This window comes from Rhinopithecus bieti, unplaced genomic scaffold (assembly GCF_001698545.2).
Source record: "Rhinopithecus bieti isolate Rb0 unplaced genomic scaffold, ASM169854v2 scaffold_12409, whole genome shotgun sequence".
NCBI classification, from domain to species: Eukaryota; Metazoa; Chordata; class Mammalia; order Primates; family Cercopithecidae; genus Rhinopithecus; species Rhinopithecus bieti.
In genome coordinates, this window is record NW_016807057.1 from 49730 (window position 1) to 69606 (window position 19877).

Consider the following 19877-nt stretch of genomic DNA (forward strand, 5'->3'; position numbering starts at 1 on the left):
TTTAGTTTCTTTGCACTGGGTACGTAGTTCCTCCTTTAGCTCTGAGAAGTTTGATCGACTGAAGTCTTCTCTCAACTCGTCAAAGGTCATTCTCTATCCAGCTTTGTTCCATTTCTGGTGATGATCTGCATTCCTTTGGAGGGGGGGATGCACTCTTATTTTTTGAATTTCCAGCTTTTCTGCCCTGCTTTTTCCCCATCTTTGTCATTTTATCTGCCTTTGGTCTTTGATGATGGTGATGTACTGATGGGGTTTTGGTATAGGTGTCCTTTCTATTTGTTAGTTTTCCTTCTAACAGTCATGACCCTTTGCTGCAGGTCTGTTGGAGTTTGCTTGAGGTCCACTCCAGACCTGTTTGCCCAGGTATCAGCAGCGGAGGCTGCAGAAGAAAGAATATTGCTGAACAGTAAGTGTTGCTGTCTGATTCTTGCTCTGGAAGCTTCATCTCAGAGGTGTACCCAGCTGTATGATGTGTGAGGTGTCAGTCTGCACCTAGTTGGGGATGTCTCCCAGTGAGGTTACTCAGGGGTGAGGGACCCACTTGAGCAGGCAGTCTGTCTGTTCTCAGATCTCAACCTCTGTGCTGGGAGATCCACTGCTCTCTTCAAAGCTGGCAGACAGCTGTCAGACTCCACCCAGAGGTGGAGTCTACAGAGACAGACAGACCTCCTTGAGCTGAGGTGGGCTCCACCCAGTTCGAGCATCCCAGAGGCTTTGTTTACCTACTTAAGCCTCAGCAATGGTGGGCGCCCCTCCCCCAGCCTCACTGCAGTCTTGCAGTTAGATCTCAGACTGCTGTGCTAGCAATGAAGGAGGCTCCATGGGCGTAGGACCCTCCGGGCCAGGTGTGGGATATAATCTCCTGGTGTGCCATTTGCTAAGATCCTTGGTAAAGCACAGTATTAGGGTGGGAGTTACCTGATTTTCCAGGTGTTGTGTGTCTCAGTTTCCCTTGGCTAGGAAAAGGGATTCCCTTCCCCCTTGGCTCCCCAGGTGAGGCAATGCCTCACCCTGCTTCAGCTCTCGCTGATCGGGCTGCACCAGCTGACCAGCACTGATTGTCTGGCACTCCCCAGTGAGATGAACCCGGTACCTCAGTTGAAAATGCAGAAATCACCTGTCTTCTGTGTTGCTCGTGCTGGGAGCTGGAGGCTGGAGCTGTTCCTATTCGGCCGTCTTGCTCCCGCTCCAGAAGATAAGTTTAAAATAAAGTCCCTGAGAGGATTAGCCATGGAACTTCCTTCTTGTTCAAGATTCGCTTTAACTGTTACCTCATCTGTAAAATTGTCTTGACCTGCCTTGCTTTTCACTGTAAGAGAAAAGTAAGTCACTAGCTCTGTTTCCTACAGTGCTTAGTGCCAACTCTGTCCTGGTACCTATTACAGTGGATCATAAATTGTTGACATGCCTGTCTCTCCACCAAGTATGTGAGAGGTTATGAAGGCAAGCACTGCCACTCACTTGGCTTGCCCTTGTTCCATGAGTATTTACTGAATTAATGAAGCTGTAAATTCCAGATCACTGGGTATTCCTTGGAGGACATACTGAGTGAAAATACTGAGTATCTAAAGGTTAAGTGGGAAATATTAGGGTTAGAGAACATGAAGGAGCACAGCATAGAAGTGACTGAATATTCAGTCCTGTGCTAGAAGTCTCCCCTTTGCTCTCCAGGTCTAGGCTCCACACTTCTTCCTCCCTCCTCTGTGCTCTAGGAGCCTAAACCTAAGCAATTATAGCACAGGCTCCCTAGCCTTCTGGCTTCTAGTTATACTCTGCCAATGGGGGACACCAGCAGGAAACCAGAGGCAGGAACACAGTGTTGCAAGGTATTCATTTCCCTGGATGGTTACCTGCCAGTTTTCCATACAGCTCCCTTCTGGCCTCTACCTCTGTACAGCTTCCCTCTTTCTGGCTCCTGGTAACTCTACTCTGCCCCAGTCTCTTTAGGCCAGTGACAGTCCCAGCACCCCCACTCTCACTGGCCCTTAGGGAAGACACTAGACTTTGCTGTGCTCCCTAAACCTTGCCCACATCTTTCAAAATAGTGCTTTTATTCATTTCTACTCAAAGTGTCCATGTTGAGCAGAGCCACCTGTTTCCTGACTGAACCCTGACTGACAGTTCCTATAGACAGCCAGCCTATTCTGGAATAATAATAGCAAAAATAATGGAGAGAAAAACTGATGTTGCTGCATTCTATGTATTTCAAAATAGTAAACAAAATAAAAATGGTCCCGGGCCTCACGGAGCTTGTGGCCTAATAATCATCTCTTCAATCACATCCAGAGGTTTGTATTTGTTTCTCTGTTTTCAGAATTGGGTTTTTTAATTGTATTTTTAACTGAGAAACAGTAATTGTATATATTTATGGGGTACAATGTGATGTTTTGATACATGTGACATTATGAAATGAGCAAATCAGGCTAATTAGCATATTTATCACCTCTAATATGTACCATTTGTGGGGAGAACACTTAAACTTCCAGGCTCAAGGAGACAAATACCTTATGATCTGACTTACATGTGGAATAAAAAAAAAAATCAAACTCACAGAACCAGAAGGTATGCCAGAGGCTTTGGAGCTGAGGTGAACAGGGAAGGAGAGGTATTGGTCAACAGGCACAAAGTTTCAGTTAGATAGGAGGAATAAGTTCTGGTGTTCTGCACAGCAGTGACTAGTTAATTACAACAGTGTATTGTCTGTTTCAACATAGCTAAAAGAACCAGTTTTTAAATGCTGTTAGTGAGATCAAATGTGAAAGAAAGATCTGTTTAAACAAATGTGAAAGAAAGATCTGTTTAAACTCCAGACAAATCATCTAAGGCCTAGGAGAAGAAAAGGAGAGGGTTAATTATTACCTACAGATTGTGGGATTATATACTACAAGCGGTAATAGTCAACTCACTACTCAATAGGGAGAAAAATTTTTAAAAAAGACTAAAACCAACATAGAAAATTGTGTGTAGGTTCATAATAAGTCAGGCAGGTATAGTTGAACATAAGAATAATAACTAAAAGTTATTGAGCTCTAAGTCCCAGGCTCTTACCTGTTTAATTATACTTGATCCTCACAAAACACTCTTAAACCTCACAAAATATTACTTATGTTTTAAACATGGGGAGATTGAGGCACAGAGAAATGGAGACCCCTGCTCAAGCAGTCAGGGGGTGTGGAATCTGAGTATAAGCCTGGGACCCATCCTCTTAAACATGACTCTAAATTAAGTAAGGATAAAGGAAAACATTGTATTACCTAATTGGTAGCATCAGGCACTAACACATTCTAAAGTACTTGGTCATCTAATCCAAAAACAGTTTAGGGTGCTTAAAAGGCTTTTGACCAAACCAATCATACACCAAAGATCTTTATTCATTGGAGCCGAAGGCAGAAAGTTCCCATTTTTGTTTATTCCTCATTTCACTCTGCCCTTGGATTCAAAAGAGTCCATGCCACCTCCTGATGGAAAAGACCAAGTTACATTTGGGAATTATAATTTCTCTTTTTCTGATTCTACTTATTGGTAGGGTAAAACACAAAGGAAAAAAAAAAATGTTCCTGCATTTGCCTTCTTAAATACTTTCTCTTATTTATAAATCTAACAATCATCTATCAGCAACGCTGTCTCTACCCTGCCAGAACAAGGCCTCAGGAAACCATTTCCTCTGGAGCAATTCCAGGACTCAGTGACCATTCAACACCTTTTACACTCATGGACTGTGTGGGTTTCTTGCTGTCAGTCCCGGTAGGATTTGCACATTTTGTTTTCACTCCCATCACTCATGGACAGAAGCAAAATTATGCTATTTACCTATTTCCACTTGTGTAGACCTCACATTTTGTTTCACCTTAGTGGCAGTGAGGGGAAAGTTTTGTTAACATTTAGCAAGTCTGGGCTGACTATTGTGCACAACAGCTATTGCCCAATTGCAGTTTATGAAGAGTCTAGAACCCTTTTTTTTTCTTTTTATGCTACCAAGGGATTAATGACAAAAAAATTGGCAAAGAAATTGCAGTCTGCAAGTTATAACCAATATGAGTTGATGAAATCCAGATGTGAAAATCTCCCTCCACCATCCCATGCCCTCCACAGTATAGGTGTATGACCTCGGTGAAGGCAGGACTGGTAATTGCATTTATTTGGAGACATATGGGCTCTGCTTCCCCCGCAACCCCACCTTCTTTTCCCACTTTGAAGGAAAGAGTGATTTGAAATGTATTTTACACTTACTAAAACGGATGTGGAAATAAAACTTTAATTACTGGAAAAACTATTAAGAAGAAGTATATTTTATTCTTCCAGAGCCCCGAGGTTTTCAGGACAAAATTGTCTTAGACCACTTCAGTTGCCACAGCCCCAGGAATCAATGGAAACCTCATAGACTGGGCAGTCTCTGCCTTACCCTCACAGTGATCACTGAGATTGAAGGATGGAATGTTCTAAGACATGGCTCATCTGTCTTGCAATTTAAACCTAATTAGACTAACTTTTTTCCCCCAATTGCCCTGCTTGTTTCCATGGCAGTGCAACAATCATTTTAAAACTTGGTGGCTTGAAACAATAATAATCATTTTCTGTCTCTCACAATTCTATGGGTCAGGAATCTAAGAGAAGCCAATATGGGCCTTCTGACTTGGGGTCTCTAATGAGGTTGCAAAGAGACAATGGCGAGGACCAGGATCATACTGAAGACTTCCTCCCTCACATGTTCTGATGTCTGATCTGAGAGGACTGTAGGCTGACTCATCTGGGACTCCTTGGGCATCTGTAACTCTATGGGATGTCTTCACATGTTCTCCCCGGTATGGGGGCTTGATTACATATTGACTTAAAGTTCTGAAGACACATGTCCCAGAAAGGTCAGAGCCAGGCTAGGAAGACATAGCGTCACTTCTGGCATCCACTATTAGTTGAGGCAATTATGAGGGTCCATCCAGGTTTGAGGGGAGGAGTGGAGAGAGGGTAAAAATCCTGCCTCATGATGGAGGTCTATCAATATTACATTGCAAGAAGAATGTTTGAGATGGTTATCTTTGAAAAATGCCACAATATGCCACATCCCTTAAGAAACTATACCCTTAAAAAACAACATGCTACTCATTATGTCAGATTTTTAATATCTAACAGTCCTAGTTATTTGACCAGAGCTTGTTAAATTAGTTAAAAGTAGAATTTTAGATATTCAGTTTTTTTATTGCAGAGCTACTCTAATTGGAAGCCTATGCAGAGGCAAGCTCTCAACACTTAACTAAGAATCCATGAACTTGTGTGGCATGGAAGAAGCATGGTTATAATAAAAATGGGAAATAAATTAAGATCTTTGGGCATCTACTATGTGTCAGCCACTGTCACACATTTGTTACCTAAATTATAATCATTAATCGAACAAACATTTATGAAATGTCTTCAATCTATCAGTACTAGTTGTGGGGAAGATCAATACGATAGACCTCATTCAATTCTCAGGAAGCGGAACAACAGAAGCTCAGATTCTCAATTTTATGTTCTTTCTTCTGATAAGCTTTATTTTTATGGATTTTATACAATAATAGGATGCCAACTTTCAAATTATTGGATGGGCTCTAAGTCTACCTGAGTGTGGAAAAGGGATTGGTCAGAAAAGTTTGGGTATTCAGAGACGATCATCATCTTTATCCGTAGGTCTATGGGGTGAAACTTGAAGCAGTAACTAGGCTAAAGGTGGATAAGTAGAAAGAGGAGACACAAGGAGAACAGCATAACTAAAAGTGCAAAGACCAGCATGTATACAGTCTTTGTTCCAAGAGCAAAGAATAGATGCCAAGTAATAATTTGAGTGTGATGTCAACATTTCAGTATTTTATTTTCAATGGCATTCTTTTTTTAAGTTGTTTGGTAGGAACAAGTACCTAAGTCATTATGAGAAAAGACAGATATAACCCTTCCATTAGAAAATAAAATAAAAAAGAAAATAATGATGTTTTGTTACTAACCAACCATTGACAAGTACTTAGCTTTTAATTTTCTATATTTTGTATTTTTCACGGTGATGTCTGTTGCTCTTCATCTATCACTTGTTCAAAGGAAACATTAAAGATATTAATTAAACTAATAGAAGGAACAGGAAGTAGAGAAATAGCAGAGATTTGTTGTTATTCCTTATCTACATGTGAACATTGGGACCTCATTTCTATAAGGACAAGAAAATTCTGTGTAAACTAGTTTGAATGGAATGAATATTCATAATAACAATATCAATTACTATATATTTCTTCCTTGCATAAAATGCACTTAATTTTATACTATAACTCTATAAAGTAGACGTTATCATTTTCTTTCACAGATGAGGAAACTAAAGTACAGAGAAGTCAGACTACCCAAAGTAAGAGTTAAGAAATGCCAAAGGCATTATTTTGAGCCCATGCCACTTGACTCATTCCAGGATGGTGTTTCAGTATGGAGATGTTGATGCTTTCAGTCACTGTCCCAATGGGAAGATAATTTTCACTACTGCAGCCAACTACTATGATGGTTAACACCAATCCTCAATCCAGTGGTTCTGGCTTCTCCACTTACTAGCTGTTCAGACTTGGGCAAGTTAGTTAACTTCTGTGTAGCAAAGTTTAGTAAGTTTAAATAATTCATATGAAACAATTGTAAAAATGGCTACCCTAAAGGAAGTGATCAATAAAGGTATTATTCCTACTACCACAACGACTATTGCTACACTAACATTGCTTTATTAACAATGCTACACTACTAGTTAGTAGTAACTATTGTTACTACTAACAATGCTAATTTATAACATTGCTACACTATATATTTACAAGACAACTGGTATTAGAGGTACAGCCTGGTCCAAAAGCAAAACAGAACCTTCCTAAAAAAAGAAATGGTTCGGAATCCATAAGTTTATCTAGTTGATGGGCTACATGGGTTGAAGAACCTCTATAACTAGTCATCAGTATTAACTGTTAAAAGGGTAGATACCAGAGAAAATAACTGATGATAAATGTGTAGTTTCTGCTTGCAGTCTCATCATATAATGGTCCCATCACAGAACCAACTATGATTCTGCATAATGCATTTCTATTTTTCACCTTTTGAAGCAACTCGAAAGAATGATTATTGTCAGATAATAATTTTTTGGTGCAGAACTTGAAAGAAAAAAATGTGACAAGGAAAGGGAAACTTTGTATAATTTTACCAAAAATACAGAGAATTGCAATTATTACTAAGAGGGCAATTATTTAGATCCTTCTCTTGCCCTTAAAAAAAATAGAGTTGCCCCGATAACATACAGGGCACCCAGTTGAATTTTAATTTTAGATAAACAACACATACTTATTTAATATACATATGTCCCAAATATCTCATAGGGCTTATTCATACTATAAAAATGGTTTTTGCCCTAAATACAAACTTAACTGATGTCCTATATTTTTATTTGTCAAATCTGACAACTGTGCTTAAAATGATCACGATTAGTCATTATCTAATAAGCTCAGGTATTTTCACATTTGCTAATTTTACACTGAAGTTTGAGGCAGTATGTAAAGTCAAGCTCAGGAAGTATAGAGCCCTAGGCTGTGTATGATGTGAAGTGAACAATTATAATAAGGTGTGCAGACTGAGTTCAGCCTCCCATTCTTATCTCTTATCTTCCCCATCATGTACCCTGCATTTCCATTGAAATGTGAAATGTGTTGATTCTATAATCCTAAACTTCCCTTTGCCTATTATTCACCTTCCTTTCTTTTCCCAGAAGTAGCCTTCCCTGTCATCTTCTTTCCATCAAATTCCTAACATTCTTCAAGGGCTATTAGAAATGGATGCTTGCCTACCTATTGCATGGCATAGAGTTGTGTGGCAAAGGTCATGGTTTTTACAGTGGAATGTCAACAGAAGTGAGGTATTTTCTTTCTGGGTCAGGGTGGTCAAGAATAAGTGTGCCTTCCCCACATTTTTTCCTCTGATTATCTATGGACAGACAATCATGATGGTCTTGGAAACTATATGTTGAAGATGAGGAACCAACAGGATGAAAGGATTCTGAGTTTCTGTATCACATTTTTGAGGAGAGGTACGTGATCATCAGAAACACGTGTTAGAAATGTTACAGAGACAAGAAATTAACATGTATTTTTTTCTCGATTTTTTATTGTTTGGTGTTGGCCTAACGAATACAGGCCATAATTAATTGTTTCCTACTCTGCGAAGCTTTTGTACATTAAATAAATAAGAACATCATTAGGCACTAAATACAAATTTAAGTGCCACAGATTTTGCGTTGGAAGAACTCACTGAGTAGTAGACATGCAATTGTAATAAGGAATCATATTTTTGAAAGCTATGTTTCACATACTGTGATAGCCACTTTATCCATATTATTTCATTCGATTCTTATTTTTAAAATGCCCTTAGAAAGATGTGATGATGAATATTATTCTCATTCTACTGACAAACTGAGACACAAAGATGTCAAAAAATTTGCTGAAAGTCAGAAAATGAAGTATAGAAGTCAGGCTTCAATCCGAGACCATGAAGCCTACATGCTGAATCAATATTGAATTTCAGTATGAATAGTGTTACTGAATAGAAGAGTAAGGTCACAAAGAAAAGCTGGCTAGGTTTTTATTGGAGCAGGGTTATCCAGAAACTTTGCTTGAAAAGGTAATTCTTGAGCTGATGATGAAACTATAAACAGTTATGGAATTATAAAGGTTTCACATGTCATACTCAGGCATTTGTATCTAACCCCTCAAAATGGTGAGGAATCCTCGAAGTGCTAAGGAAAGGAGTAACAGGGTCAGCTTCATGTTCTTCCCAGGATTCTCTCCTGATATTTTTGAGAAAATATCCTTACCTGTCCTATAGTGCAAACACTTGGTTTTTAAGGCACTCAAGGAAGTCAATTCCTTCCTATAGACTTTACTGGAAAGCAACTAGTTGTTCTGAACTCTTTGTGCTTTTTTGTTGTTGTTGCTTCCTTTTTACTGTTGGATCCCTGAGGAAACATTCCAGCATGTCACCATGTCAGTAGCCAAATCAGACCAATGATGAGAACAGCATGCTATATTAGTAACAGAAAAACAAGGCTGTAAACCCTGTTTCAAAGACTTCATGTTGCTCTTGGCTATCACTGGGGAAAGGCTCGAGGCAGGCATATGAAGTACAAAAGCACGAAGGCTGCTTCAAATCTGTGATTGGGTAGCACAGAAAGACTTAAAACAAGCATTAAGATAAGTTCCCAGAAGAGTTTCTGACATGTAGTAGGCATTCAATTAATATATGTGGAATGAATGAAAATGAAGAGAGACTCTTTCTTCTTCCCTGTACTGGTACCAGTGGATATAAATTGCTCTGCAGGTTCTCCTTAGTCATGTGTTATAGGTTGGGGAGGGGTATCAGGCAGGTGGGCGGAAGCAAAGGAGAACTTTTACCAATAATCTGTTACCCTAAGATTAGACTTCCAATTGTCTCATCACCAAACATGAAATTGAAAATGAAAGTTGAAAGATCTTTGTTAGGCCAAAAGTTAACAATCTTTCCTTGTAGAAGAGATTGCACCATTCATATTTGGCAAAAGTGTTAAAGATTATATGAGTAAGTTGGATGTTAAATATGGTGCTAATTAAGCGAAAGGTCAGGGTTTATTCACTGTATGGGCCATTTGATTTTTCTGTGCCTAGCACATTGTAGGTATTCAATGAATGCTTATTTATTGAAACAGTAAAGGAAATGTGTGGTATGCAAATGAGACTACCTATTTAGTATGCTTGACAGGCAGTTTCTCTACGGCAGACAACTAGGAGCAAGAGGAATGAATGAGGCAGTGTATTGGAGGTAACATTGATTCAAGCAGGTAAGGGATGTCAAAATATTGGTCTTGTGCCTTAGCTGTGGTATGACATTAGGCAAGATGCTTGGTCTTTCTAAGCCTTTTTTTCTTCTATAAAATGTAAATATTTTCATCTGTATCATAATGTCATTTGAGGATTAAATTGGTTAGATAAGTAGATATTTGATAAATGTCAGTGAGAAGGAAACATTAAGTTTGAGGTCACTAATCCCCAAGGACAGAGCTGATCACCTCCAAAGGCTCACTAATTAGACCAAATGGGTTATTCATGGCCATTATCCAATTTGATTGCTTAGTTCTATTACTTGCCATTACTAAATATTTTGCCTCTCATTTCTGTCTTAGGAAATCATTGTACCACGCAGGGCAATAAATCAATGTTTTAACTATGACCTCAGGTCATGAAGGAGAGAAATGAATTACATTCCAAATGTTCTAAGAAGAAAGTAGGTAATGCCTTTAAAGGAAGACCTTGGTCTTCTCTGAATGAATATTTTCCCCTACAGATCAAATGGTTAATCATGATTTATGTGGGTAATTCACTTGCTAGAACATTGAAATCCCCGATGAGGCTAAATCAACGAATGTTCCGGTGGTGGCTAAGCCTCATTTACTCTTAAAGGAATATGCTCCAGGAAGGGCATAGGTTCAGATAAAAAGCAGTCTTGTAAACAGGAGTGGTTTGTCAAAATGAAGTAAGCATTGAAGCATCAAGGCAAGAGCTCCTGAGAGCAGGACTGGGGTGTGGCCTGAGAGCAATGCCAGCAGGGTGTTATGTAACAGAGGGCCTGTTTAACTCCAGCAGGAAACACTACGTCCAGACGGCACCCTGCTTCCAGACGACTGCCAGGTAGCAGACTGACTGCCTCTTTTCTTCTCTCTTCCCCATGAAAGGGAGACCCAGAATTTTCCCTCACAGCCTGAATTCATTACATTTTTTTTTTTCTCCCAACCATGTGGAGGTTGAATTGCCCTCATTCATAAGCTGACTCCAGACCAAAAGAAAGAGACAGCAGGGTCCAGCTATTGCACCTAATAAAATGTGTCCACTGGAAATCATGAGAGAAAATTGGATGAAAGATTCTAAATAATAAGGGTCCTCAGGAACCTGCACTGGAATGCCAATACGTTTTACAGGTTTGGGAGTATAAAGATGTTTTGAACTCAGCATTAAAAATAAAATAACCCCTCACCCTTGATCACCAGTTCATCTCTGGTTTCCGGATTCTCAAACGATTTCTTCTCTCCAGACAACTCTTTGCTTGCTTTTTTTTTTTTTTTTTTTTTTTCTTTGAGGGAGTCTCACGCTGTTGCCCAGGCTGGAGTGCAGTGTCATGATCTTGGCTTACTACAAGCTCCACCTCCCGAGTTTACACCATTCCCCTGCCTCAGCCTCCTGAGTAACTGGGACCACAGGCGCCCACCACCACGTCTGGCTAATTTTTTTTTTTTTGTATGTTTAGTAGATGGGGTTTCACCGTGTTAGCCAGGATGGTCTCGATCTCCTGACCTTGTGATCCGCCCACCTCGGCCTCCCAAAGTGCTGGAATTACAGGCGTGAGCCACTGCGCCTGGCCCAAATTCTTGCTCTTTATAAAGAAGAAAGTGGATTGAGCTTCAAGGCAGATCAGTGGCAAGGATTTGAGAGTCTGATTGGTTTCAGCCAGAGCCCCTACTCTCGCTCTCTCAGAGCCATCTCCTCCCAGCCCTACTCACTAGCACTGTTCGTAATTATCTGCTGTCATGATACTATTGCTTTTGGCAATAAACACGTAGTACGTTGCTACTGGTTTTTGCCAAGACAGCATGCCCCACTCAGATTTATGATCTAAAAGATGCAAGACTAATTTTCACACCATAGTTCATTCCATAAAAGAATGTGGTTGTATAAAAAAAAATCCTCCTCTCTCACCATGTCCACCTGCTCTCCACCCCATGCTCCTCATATCCAGGACAAGCTGTAGAATGTATAAGTGGAAATGGGAAAGCTTAATTTGGGAAAAGGGCAGAGCCTTAATGAGCTGAGTGTTTGAAATCTGCTTTAAGGTTTATTTCTTTCTTTCAGAATATACTTTCTTTTGTTCTTCAAAAAATAAATAAATAAATAAATAAAACAATCAAAGGTAGAGTCATAAATGAAACAGAATTTCCCACTGACACCTGGTAGTCCTTTCCACCATCCTCTGTTTGTGCCTTTTGAGCACATCTCTTCCTCTACCAGGCATCTGTTTTATCCAAGTCAACATGGCAGAGAACAAAGGCTGTAGAAGCAGATGTACCTGGGCTCATATTCACTAAACCTCTTTGAGTTTTAATCTCTCTATTAATACACAAATATGTAGTTGGCATAAGAATACCTTTTCTTCATGGCAATGTGGGGGTTGAATACAAACCTAAGATAAAGTGTCTGATAAAAGATTGACAATTACAAAAAAATTGCTAACTTCCTTCTGTCCTTCCCTCCCACACTTCTTTACATAATACTTCCCCTGTAGGCTTCTGTATCTCTTTTTAGGCCCTCTTTTCTTATCCTGAGCCATCCAAAAATGCCGCTGACACAAAATCTTTCCAGCTCTAATTTGCCTGTTCCGTCTTCCAGTCTCTCAGAACATTGTTCTGCCTTTTGTTGTTCTGACAACCTAACCACAGTTAGAGAAAATTGGTTGCACTTGGCAAATATATTGCTTCTTTCAGGTGACATCCTCGCTTTAATATAAACGGAGGCAATGGTTTAATCTAAATCCTAACATCCTGAAGTAAATTAACTTGGCAAATATTTATTGTACACTAATTAATGCAAAGCACTGAAGTGGATGTAGAGAATTACAAAGATAAAAAATAGACTCGAGTCTCGGGTCCTTACAGAATTTGTAGTCTGGTATGAAAGACAGACATATAGAAATAATTATTAAAAGTTTGGATCCCAGGGAACGTTAAAATAGGAGTTGAACTAAGAGTCATGAGAGTATGTGAAAGAAGGAGATGAATTCCAGCTGGAGAAATATAGGAGCTGTTTTGCGGGAGGCATGTTTAGGCTAAATCCTTAAGGATGGGGTTTGGGAACGGCATGAGTAACTTGAGTAAGAATCCAATAGCTAAAGAATGCATAATGCTTTTGGAATAGCAAGTTCAATGTGGTTTTTGTAATAAAAGTTACAGGTTGAGAATATATGCATAGTGAAAAATAAAACTATAAATAAAATCAATAAAATTAGTTGATGGCTCTGCTTGGCAGCTTAAGAAATCTGCCTTTTACTTTCAGTAAAAATCTAGTATGAATTCTAAAGCAGGAAAGGTCATGATTAATTGTGTTAAAAAGACCACTCTGGCAGCAGGTTTGCATTGGAATCAGAAAAGCTGGTAGCAGGATGACTAGTTAGAAAATGGTTACTATAATTTAGAGTCACTGTAACAAGGCAATAGTAGTCAGAGGGTAATGAAGTAACAGAAGGCAGGAACAGATGGCAGGGACATTTGGGAGGCAGAGACAACAGGGCTTGGCTTCTTCACAAAGTGTAGAGAGTTCCAAAGAAGGAAAAGTTGAAAATTAATCTAAGGTGTTGTTTTTTGTTTTTTGTTTTTTCCTGGAAGACCAAAAATGTAATAATGCTGTCAGCAAAATAGGTAAGTTATGAGATTGGTTCAGGGCTTGCAACAGAACAAATTCAGTGCAGGCAGACCTTTCCTAATCTTGGACAGCTTTAAACTCACTGGGTCACAGTTTTCTCATCTACAAAGTAGGAATCATAATTCATGTTGTAGTTTTTTCACAGGGTTGCTGCGAAAATGGGGAAAGGTCATGAGTGTGGTTATATTTTCTAAGCCGTCAAATTCATTCACAAGTAAAAAATCAATAAAACCATTCAAATCTCCTATTTTTTCCATAGAGACAACACTATGTAGGTCAGCATGGAACTTCCCACACATGGAACAACCCCTCACCTGTAAGGAGACTGGTTGTTTGGAAAGGAAATCTTTTCTAAATATCATTTTTCTTTACCTGATCCAGCGGTCTCTGATTTTTCACTGCCAGAGTGTTCTGGATTGAATCAGCTCCATTTAGGATTTTGACCAAAAGATTTCAAAACGGAAAACAAAAGCCATTGTTTTGAAAGCCTGAAATGTCTCCACTTCCTGCAATTGGCTTACATATGAGTACTTTAGTCTTCATGGAATAGCTTAGAAGGGGCCTGAGACATGAAAGGGAATTATATTTAGCAAAACAAATGCCACAAAACCTTTACTCTCAAACTGTGGAGAGGATTTGCTATGTCCACACATCTAAGCGTCACCTGTGTGTGCCTTCTTAGAGTTGGCAACAGTCGGCTGAAATGAAATACTTGATTGGGATGCTGGGAATCTTGGAGTTGCTAAGAGAGTCAGAGAGACAGCCTTCAGAGAAAATGTGATTATGGTACTTGATTCTCTGATGGAAATGTGAGCAGCTGATGGAGAAAGCAGTATGTGGGAAGATGCTACCCCCACAGACATGTGGTTAGGACACGGAGACGTATTCGTCTTGAGTCTGAATTACATGTGTGGCATTTCCTTCATCCAGTTAGGTACATGTGTATGTATGTATGTATTTGGTTTATTTATTTGTTTACTTATATCCAATTTTGTTCCAGAGGGAATTGAGGCAGCTCTAAACCGGCATTAAAGGGTAAAGTAATTAGATTAAAAAAAACTTAACAAAAAGAAAGAGAAAACAAGTTATGGTGATAGCACAAAGAAAAACAAACCATACATCCCTGTCAGACTTGTCACCTAATTCTGGCTTTAATTTCCTTGGTAGCCAAAATAAACATCAAAGCTTCTCAGTGTGCGTGGATATTTCTACGTGGATCCTCATAAAGGCAACACCCTGGAATACGGTGGGCACCATTTTCAACATCTTCATTGTAGACACCACAGAAACTTTCATCTTATTGTCTTTATCATAACATTCCAAATGAATGAGGCTCAGTGTCCTAACAGTGAGATACCACAGTTCAGTGCGTATAAGGATCATCGTTGAGCCAATCAACAAAATTTGAATTCAGGCTGTAGATGAAAAGTACTGGATAAAAGTTAAACTAACTAAAGTTAATAGCTATTCTGTGGTTATGTAAGATAATATTTTTATCCTGATGAAATATACACTTAAGTATTTAGAAGTAAAGGGACATCGTGTTTGCAGCCTAGTTTCATGTAGTTCAGGGGGAAAGGAGAGGAGGATAGAGAGAAACTTTAAAGCAAATAGGGCTATATGTTATCAGCAGGTAAATCTGGGTAAAGGGTATTTGAGTATTCAATATACTCTTCTTATTCTTGCAATGTTTCTACAATTTGAAATTATTTCCAACTAAAATACCTTTTTAAAAAAGGAATAATTTTTATTAGAATTTAAATGCAAAGTTTATTTGAAAAGAAGTACATGCAATAGTGCATGTTAGAAAGTTACAGGAGTAATAAACACCATTTCAATTTGTGAGTGAACATTTTCTTTTTTTTAATGTGTTCGATCAATTTATGCAAGATTATAGTATATGTATTGAAATTTAAAATACCTGTAAAAATTCACAAACATTGTAATGATTTTAGTTTTAAGAAGATAATTTTTACTGTTCATTTTTATTACAACGTGGATACACTTTTAATACAGAAATTTTAGAATACAAAATTTTAGAATGGATATTTTGTGCATATATATGGGATGAAATCATTGGTGGTTTTATTTTATGTATTTATGCATATTTTGTATGCATATATATTTTGAAATATGAAATTATAGCATTATACAGTTTTGAAAGTTGCCTTTTATAAACTTGATACAAATAGCTTTCTATAAAATATAATCCTTCAAACACCTGTATACAATTCTTAACTGTTACAGTCTATTACTATTTGTTTTCTTCTCTGTAAATTATTACTTGAGCTGTTGTATATGAAGATGAAAACTTAGAAGATAATACAACTACCTGTTAAAATTTATAAACTTCACAAATCTTGCTGAATTATTTGAATCAACTATGAGGAACGCTAATAAAGTTTAATTGACAAAACTTAACCTCTATGCCTCTATTTAGACAGAATAGCTGATGGGTGATAGAATTTCACATTATTAGCATTTTTTCTCCCCCAATAAAAGTTAATAGTGCTGGAAACATTAAAGGCAATTCATATTTTCTTGCACAACCTTTCCTAGTGAATGGAAATTCCAGTTTCCAGTTGACTTTGCAGTTTGATTTTCAGTTGAACTTAAAATTAGACAGAGATTATACATAGAAAATGAAAGCATGAACAGAGAGAATTAATTCCTAAAAGCTTAGTGAGTTTTTTGATTCCAGCATGCCCAGGTAATACTTTCATGTGAATATGTTGGGAAAAGCAAGAAAAATTTCTAATAATATGTTATTTCTACCAGAGTTCTTAGGAACTTTACCAGTGGATCATTAAAAAAAGAACATAGTAAGACCCCTTTTCAACTGGGAAATAATTGCTACCTTCTCATATTAACAAGCTGTTCCTCATTGCCAACCAGGCATTTACTATTACAGTCATTTAAGGTAAAATGGGCTGTTTGTTTTACAAGGAAGCCAAGTTGGAAGAAAGCAAATTGTGGGAAGGTTTCTACAACAGAATTTCATGCAATTTGGAAATAAAATGTATTCAGAAGGATTGAAAGAGATATATTATCTTGGGCTGGGGAAAACAAACAAACAAACAAACAAAGGACAATTACTCTGGCCCGTAACAGAATAATGTGTGACTTTATTTTGGAGACAATTTTCCTAATTAAGTATATCTTTCTTTCTTTGAAAGTCTGAGATTGCTTTAATGTTTACAAAATTTATAATTCACTTCTGTTAATATGATCTGCTCAGAGGCTATCCCTCAAAACCACTAGGCTTCCTTGCTCACTTTTCTCTTAGACTGGAAAGGGCTGGTAGAATGCAATATTTTGAAATAATTGTGTTGTCTTGTTGTTTCTATTTCTTTCCAATCTTATTTCCTATTAAATTCCATTTCCCCAAACATACACAGACTGCCATCAGCCTGCCAATGCTATATATTTTGAGACTCTGTTTACCATCCAAATCTATTGGGATCGAAGAGCCCCAGTTCCTACTGAGGAAAAAAAATGAGAGGTTAACCAGGAACCTCATATCTGCTAAAATTTAACAAATGAATATTCTCAGAAAATAATATACCTTAATTCAGCTGACATCCTTAAGGAACTTTTAGTTTCTAAGACTATAAAGACAGATATTTTGTGGCCCAGAGTCCTTTCTGTGAACTAAGTAGGTCACCATCTACTCCATTTATGTGAAAGAGCAGGTCCAAATATGGCCTTTAGTTTTGAAGTCCTATTGGTGAATATTGTGATCTCAAATCCTAAAAGAGATTATAGACTATCTCTTTGACTTCACAATTGAAAAACACAAGTTTCAGAGAGATGTAATAAGTTGTCCAAGGTCAGTGACAGAGTGTGTGCCCGACTGAGTTTGGAACTCAGGACTTTGGCTGTCTTATCAAGCATCCCTTTTCTACCATCCCTGTCTCTAAATTGGAGATTTCTAACGATGTTACAAAAAGTCATAGAGAATTAGAAGATTTTAACATAAGACATGATACAGATGTTTGGAATCTAGCCTTCAAAATATTTTTTTCACAGTTCCTGGATCAAAAACATCCTGCTTGACCTGGAAAATATGTATTGATGTTAAATATGGTCTCTGAAACCAATTTTGCTAATTGGATTTACTAGATTATCCAGTTCAATTTGGTATTATGTAGTCTTTGAAACAGTTAATTTAGAAAATTTGATCAATTGTTTGTTCTGAATGTTTATACAGTTGCCTGCTTCCTTTATTTTAATCCAAAGATACTGGCATAAAAAATAAAGACAATTATATGAGTAATTAAAACAAAATATTTGTGTGTTTATCTTAATATTCAATATTTCAGGTAAAAGATTGCCACTATCTGATATTATAAAGCAAATCTATTATGTATCCATATGTAGACAAAACATAAATTTTTTTAGATAACATATCCTAAAGAGAGAAATATGATATATCAATTTTCCTCTAATTTATGTATTTTACAAATAATATTTAACAATTCTAGAGATAAAACAAGAGAAGGAAAGAAGGAAGGGATGGGGAGCAAGAGGGAAAGAGGGAGAAGAGGGATAAAAGAGAGAAAAGCTACCTGTCATCGATTTGTAACAGTCTCCAATTTTCATATTCTCTTCCCTATGCGAATAGTTTCATAGTTGTGAACAGGAATAAGTTCTGTTTTGATTCTATATCAAACATTAAGCATTTTATCATAGATATAGGCTTTGTATTATAATTTGCATGACTACCATTTTAATGGCTCTTTAATGTCATCAAATTGAAAAGCATGGGCCACCAAAACCACACCACTGTAGGCAATTTTATTGTATACAAGTTTTGCTAGTTTAAATAATACTACAATAAATATGTTTCAGCAGGTATCATTTGCTCTCACATAGGGTATAAATTTCCAGCAGATCAAAATCTGGCTCACAAAGATGCAAAATTGTCTGGTGCCTAACAGATACATCAAATCACTTTTCAAAGAAGTTGTGATTAAGAATGATAATGAGAGACCATTCTTAAAATCCTTCAAAAGTGAGATAGATCATAGTTTTAGGCAAGTTTTATTATAGAGATGGTATTATATTTATGACTTCATGACTACACTGATTATTGTCTACTTTCCACAAATGGCATATAAAATCAGAAAAGAGTAGGTCTTATTTTCAGATTTCATTATACCCTAAGTTTTCTTCATGGTGAATATTAACGTGGTAAAGCAGGGTGAGAAAGGAAATAGGGTAGAAAAGAAAGGAACCCTCTACTAGACATCCAGGTTAGGCATTATATTTTCACAAAATATAAAGTAAATAATAAGACTAATGAATTTAACATGGCCTAAGTTGGTCTGACATGCCTATGATTGTCACACATGAGCAATTTCAGCAAAATTCAGTATTGGATTGTAGCACTAAGAACAGCAAACTGGATGATTAAAGCAAATTAGGTGCAGAAAAAAACTTGTTGCAATTATCTGAATATATTAGGTGAAGCCTCACTCTCAGGATATAATATCCAAGTAATTTTCTCTACTCCTGAAAATACTAGAATATTGAATGCCCACAAAACCATCCTATTTCTAAACTGCAATCTAAAAAAAAGTTTTAGTGTCTATTCCACTAACTGTAGTCATTATGTAACTAGAGATTCAGAAACTGAGATTATGGGATCATGTATCTACAGTGTAACTTAATCATGGAAAACTTGAAAATATTATGTTTATATTTATGAAATCTTAGATTTAGTCAAATAGTTGTGGGATTTGAAGAAAGAAACTATATATGAAAATCTCCAAGTTTTATGGAGTTTTCATTTTCAGATGCAGTAAAGTACGAAAGTTTATAAAAAATAACATTTCAGACACATTAACAGGTATTTTCAATCTAGCAATTAGACTGAAATGTAACTTCAGAATCAGCGTATTTTGAAAGAAATCAACTATATAAAAGAAATTAGAGACTTTTCTGCTTATGTTAGCAAATTTTATAAACCTAAGAAGATAAAATAGTCACTTCATTTCACTTTCTAAAATTCACCAATGCAAAGAATAATTTTCTTAAATCCTTGAAAATACCAAATAATTTGAAAAAAAACACCTTGTACACAAATACAAGGAAAAGGGGTTCTAAGAACATTGCTGAAATCATTTTAACCTAAAATGCAACAAAATGAAAATCTAAATTATCTTTGATATAATTGCTCATGAACTACATCAAATAGCTGAGTTAGAGCACTATCCTTTGTTCCGAAGTGCTTTTTAATACATATATTAAATATATATACAAGGTTTTTTATATATATATATTTCCTATAGGAAATATAAAGGAGAGCTAGAGAACTTTTGGGGGAAGTATCAGACTTCTCATTATATATTTATTTGCATTTTCTGGAATTTTTTCATCTATTTTAAGAAACTAATTTTTTTTTTT

At 37.1% G+C, this 19877-nt stretch overlaps 1 long non-coding RNA gene across 2 annotated transcripts in view; it reads left to right on the forward strand.

The window, feature by feature from the left end:
- The first annotated feature begins 364 nt into the window (after positions 1-364).
- LOC108534464 (uncharacterized) overlaps positions 365-19877 on the forward strand; it is a 32842-nt gene continuing 13329 nt past the window's right edge. For both annotated transcript variants that reach the window (XR_001886984.1, XR_001886985.1), the window contains exons 1-2: positions 365-406; positions 14637-14715. This is a non-coding gene — a long non-coding RNA (uncharacterized LOC108534464). The remainder of the gene's footprint in view (positions 407-14636; positions 14716-19877) is intronic.